This window comes from Esox lucius, chromosome 1 (genome assembly GCF_011004845.1).
Source record: "Esox lucius isolate fEsoLuc1 chromosome 1, fEsoLuc1.pri, whole genome shotgun sequence".
Lineage (NCBI taxonomy): Eukaryota > Metazoa > Chordata > Actinopteri > Esociformes > Esocidae > Esox > Esox lucius.
The window spans coordinates 43,144,405-43,150,404 of NC_047569.1; positions in this window are offsets into that span (position 1 = coordinate 43,144,405).

A 6,000-nucleotide genomic window follows, 5' to 3' on the forward strand; every position below is an offset into this window, starting at 1 on the left:
CACTTCCCCAAAGCGTTCAAAACAGGGCTTAGTTAGCTCTCCGTGTGTGCACTTGTCATAAAAACAGGTGGTCTGTAAGATGCTGATTGTTGTGGATTGGTTTTAATCATGGATGGATATCATCTTGCATCACTGAGTTTGTCTGAAATGCCATTGTGAACACAGGGACCTGAATGTGTAGAGGACAGGGTTCTTGTTTGTTGTTAGCTTTGGCTTTGTCACAGTGACTTACATTGGATTGGATCAGTCTAATACATGTCAGCATAGACTGCTTTTCTTTTCTTTCCCAAACATCTTTCTCATCAGTCCCAACAGAAATAGTTTTTAAACAGATATGAAAAGAATCAGGTACTCAGGGACCCTATATTCACTCCTAACTTTTCTAGTGCCAATTGCTGCTATATAAATAAAGAGAGAGAGATGTGGGCAGAAAGACGGCTTTATCAAAACTGTTTGAAATTACACCCTATTCCCCATGAAGTGCACTATATTTGACTACGGCCCATGTTGTATGTAGCTCACAATAAAGTGAGTAATGTGCCTTTAGGGGTTGAGACCTAGTGTTTGAGAACCTCTCTATTCAAAGAGATGTGGGATTAGCGTAGTGGAGGATTTTATACCCACTCATTTCCATGATCAGCTTTGTGACTGCAGAACAAAGACCTCAGCTTCTTCCTTTCACACAGCTCATTCTGTCTCCTGAGGAAGATATCCAACTAAAGGTTATTTTCAGGTGAAGTCATCCTTTAAGTTAGCCTGGTATAGTTATATAACCTGACTATATATAACCTCAAAATAACTTGTTTTAAAACCATTTAGCCTGGTTCCTGGTTTCTTCTCTTCTGTAAATGTTCAGAATTCATTCAGAATGGTCTCTGATTTTGAGGTAACTGGAGCAAAGGCAGCAAACTGACTGTTTTGAGGTGTAGATTGACTAGTAATACGTAGGCCGGATGTTGTGAGGTGTAGACTGGCTGTTGTGAGGTGTAGACTGACTGGTGTGAGGTGTAGACTGACTTATGAGGTGTTGACTGACTGTTGTGAGGTGTAGACTGACTGTTGTGAGGTGTACACTGACTTGTGAAGTGTACACTGACTGGTGTAAGGTGTAGACTGACTGGTGTAAGGTGTAGACTGACTTGTGAGGTGTAGACTGACTATTGTGAGGTGTAGACTGACTGGTGTGAGGTGTAGACTGACTGTTGTGAAGTGTATACTGACTGTTGTGAGATGTAGACTGACTGGTGTGAGGTGTACACTGACTTGTGAGGTGTAGACTGACTGTTGTGAGGTGTATACTAACTGTTGTGAGGTGTAAACTGACTGTTGTGAGGTTTTGACTGACTGTTGTGAGGTGTACACTGACTTGTGAGGTGTAGACTGGCTGTTGTGAGGTGTAGACTGACTGGTGTGAGGTGTAGACTGACTTATGAGGTGTTGACTGACTGTTGTGAGGTGTAGACTGACTGTTGGGAGGTTTTAACTGACTGTTGTGAGGTGTAGACTGACTTGTGAGGTGTAGACTGACTGTTGTGAGGTGTAGACTGACTAGTGTGAGGTGTAGACTGACTGGTGTGAGGTGTAGACTGACTGTTGTTAGGTGTAGACTGACTGTTGTGAAGTGTATACTGACTGTTGTGAGATGTAGACTGACTGGTGTGAGGTGTACACTGACTTGTGAGGTGTAGACTAACTGTTGTGAGGTGTAAACTGACTGTTGGGAGGTTTTGACTGACTGTTGTGAGGTGTACACTGACTTGTGAGGTGTAGACTAACTGTTGTGAGGTGTAAACTGACTGTTGGGAGGTTTTCACTGACTGTTGTGAGGTGTAGACTGACTGTTGTAGGGTGTAGAGTAAAGACCAATTGATATTTACCTGGATATGCGTACAACCTCTCTTTAGTAATGATTTTTAATCTCATCAAAAGAACCAAAAGGTTCTATATAGAATCCCCCGAAAACCTTTTTTTTTAAATGTAATATCTGTTTTGTTTTATTGCTCATGTAAGTCACTTTGGATGACTAACATATAACATTATACTGCCCTCTAGTGTTACCCATTTTCCAACAGCCCAAAGGTAAATCTAACTTTATTTCCCTTTAATTCTTACCTTTGAAAACACATTGGAGGATAATACACCGATCAGCCATAACATTATGACCACCTGCTCAATATTGTGTAGGTCCCCCTTTTGCTGCCAAAACAGCCCAGACCCGTCAAGGCATGGACTCCAGTAGACCTCTGAAGGTGTGCTGTGGTATCTGGCAACAAGACGGCGAACTCCAAGCAGACTGTATTGTCTCTTTACTGAGGAGAGGCTTCTATCTGGCCACTCTTCCATCAAGGCCTGATTGTTGGAGTGCAGGGTGTCCCATGGTTCTCACGTCCACACAGGAACTCTGAATCTCTGTCTGAGTGACCAATAGGTTCTTAGTCATGAATTTCTACATTTGTTTAGAAACACCTAAAACCTTTGGCTACGATCGCTGACATTGTAAATAATTATTAATATTGTAATGCATTCACATTGCTGCTTTAAAAAAATAAACATAAGATGGCTTATGCACACTGCGCTTAATGCCGTATTTTTCATGACACCCTTTCCGAGTTATCAGATAAATTGTAATTTTGCTAGATTATTTAGTAAGTATGTTATGTTGATATTCTATCAATGCTGGCAACATTTACGGAGCTTACCTCTGGTGAAAACGTTTACATGATTTAGCATCGAGAAAAGAGCTTCTCGTGTACAATGTTTCCGGACTGTACCTGGTACAAACCACGCCCACTAAGATGCCAGAAGGGCGAGATGCTGGCAGGTTCCTGTGTACGGTCAGCGCTTGACTTGGGATAAAGTCAGTGCAGGAACTGACAAATCGCACTTTAGACAATATCAAAATGTACCTGATGATAAGACTTACCTGAAAAGGGAACTGGAACGCCGTTCAATCCCAAGTCAAGCACTGAGTGCAATAACTTCAATGACAACTTCGAAGGCGTTACAAAATGTGTATTACAATGAACACTGTTTCCCCGCCATCTGTCAAATTTGAAGTGGTCTGCTCTCTCTCTTAAACCACCAGACAAGGGCTCCTATATGAATAATGACGTACATTTTGTATTTACATATGTTAACGATAAAAGCGTGAGCAAGGTAAGAACTTTTATATATTGTTTATTTGATTAACTTTTATGAGTTCATGCCGAACTGAGTTAGGTGTTCTTCAATTCACGTGGTTTTGCCCATCCATTGAGTAACTACAATCTGGAATACAAAAGCGATGAACACACTTGTAGGAACATTCAAACTAGTTTTGAGTTCACTGCGTTGTAACCGCCACTGGCTTACTAGCTAAATAATCGCGCTGTAGATTACCACAGTTGCTGGCATTGTTCAGTTAGGGCGGCCAATGAAAAGGGAAGTGCTGTAGTGTAACAGGCTGCAGTAAGTAGTACATCTGTTGGTCAGTATATTTCCTTGACCGTGATAGAAGCATATTGTGCTTTTGTTTCTTTTTTCGATGACAAAATGTGCTGTGCAAGCCTCATACGTCTACTTTTACAAAGTTAATTTCTGCAGCAGTTTAATCGATTATCAATATTTATATATTTGTAATTAATCGTATTCTGTCTCCCTCTTCGACCCATCTCCTTCAGTCGTTTCACCCCTTATTCTTCTCCAATGACTGTACTAATTGTTTCCTTTCCCTCCTCCCGTCTTTTCCTGCCTCATCTTCCTTGTTCACTTACTGTCTTTCATATCTTCTTGTGCCTGGCCATGTCTCCTTACGATTAAGTAGGGCTATAAATAACAATTGTTTTGATGATTGTTTAATCTGTTGATTATTATTATTATAATTTACTGGATAAAACAGAGTTAAATGATTTAGAAAATGATTTGTTCCTCAATGAGTTTCCAGAATTCTTGTCTAACCTTGTAGTCATGGCAGATAGTATTCTAATTTTTGGCGATTTCAATATCCATATGGAAAACCCCCATGATCCTCTTCAAAAAGCCTTTCAAGCCATAATCGACGCAATGGGTTTCATCCAACATGTCTCAGGTCCAACACATTGCCACAATCATACCTTAGATTTAGTCCTGTCACGAGAAATAGATATTGTAGATCTAATAATTTACCCCCAAAATCCTGGATTATCGGATCACTGTCTTATTACATTTACCGTTAAAACAAGAAATTCACTTGCCCCCCAAACAATGAGTTTCAAAAGCTGTACTATAAATTCTCGGATTACAAATAAATTCCTTGATATTCTTACTAGTTCGCTCTTAAATGACAGAGTAAATAAATCTGTAAACGATCAAATCGAGGATCTAAACTCAATACTGCGAAATACATTAGACATAGTTGCACCACTAAAAACTAAAGAAATACGCAACAAGAAACTTGCTCCTTGGTACACTGACAATACTAGAGCTCTTAAGCAAGCCTCCAGAAAATTGGAGCGAAAGTGGCGCTCCACCAAGTTGGAAGTATTTAGACTAGCCTGGATAGACAGTACAGTCCAATACCGAAAATCACTCACGTCTGCTCGATCAGCTTATTTCTCCAACCTGATTGAGGCGAACAAAAACAATCCAAAATTTCTCTTTGATACAGTTGCAAAGTTAACAAAAAAGCAAAGCTTAGCATGTGAAGTGGGTCTTCACTTTAGTTGTAATGAATACATGAACTACTTTGATGAAAAGATCGTCACCATTAGAAAACAAATAACTGAATCCCTAAATAGTTATGGTCCTAAAAATCTCGGTTGTCCGGAAAATTTCCGGAGCCTCCCTGATCAGGTGTCAATGGGGACACTTGAGTTTTTTGATACCGTATCGCTCGACACATTTACTAAATTTGTAATGAGTTCTAAACCCACAAACTCTCAGCTAGACCCGATTCCTACAAAATTACTTAAGGAGTTATTTCCTGTGCTAGGTCAGCCAATGCTGAACATAATAAATTGCTCCCTTTCCTCCGGATGCGTACCAAACTCACTAAAAATTGCGGAAATTAAGCCTCTTCTAAAAAAATGTAATCTAGATCCCGACATATTAAACAATTATAGGCCAATATCGAACCTCCCGTTCCTCTCAAAAATCTTAGAAAAATGTGTTTCCCAACAACTGAATGCCTTCCTAAAGACAAAAAACATTTATGAAATATTCCAGTCTGGTTTTAGATCCCATCATAGTACTGAGACTGCACTCGTGAAGGTAACAAATGACCTTCTAATGGCCTCAGACAAAGGTTCCGCATCCGTCCTGTTGCTTCTTGATCTTAGTGCTGCTTTTGACACTATTGATCACTCCCTTCTCTTAGAGAGACTGGAAACCAATATTGGGCTACGTGGACATGTTCTAGCCTGGTTTAAATCTTATTTATCTGAAAGATATCAGTTCGTTAGTGTGGATGGCATATCCTCTGACAAGTCAAAGGTATGCTTTGGAGTTCCTCAAGGCTTGGTTCTGGGCCCATTACTTTTCTCACTATACATGCTCCCTCTGGGCGATGTAATCCGAAATCACAATATTAACTTTCACTGTTATGCTGATGACACACAGTTATATATTTCAATGAAGCATGTAGAAGCCCCTAAATTAGCTATTTTGGAAGCATGCGTTTCAGATATTAGGAAGTGGATGACAGAGAATTTCTTGCTCTTAAACTCAAATAAAACAGAAATGCTCCTTTTAGGACCCAAGAAACAAAGAGCGTTGTTAGCAGATCTCACTGTGAACCTCGACGGCTGCATGGTCGTATCCCAAAAAACTGTAAAAAACCTTGGCGTTACCCTTGACCCTGACCTCTCCTTTGAAGAACATATAAAATATGTCTCAAGAGTTGCTTATTTTCATCTTCGAAACATCGCAAAAATTAGAAACTTCCTATCAAAAACTGATGCAGAAAAATTAATCCATGCTTTCGTTACGTCTAGATTAGATTACTGCAATGCTCTTATCTCTGGTTATCCAGACAAATTAATAAAT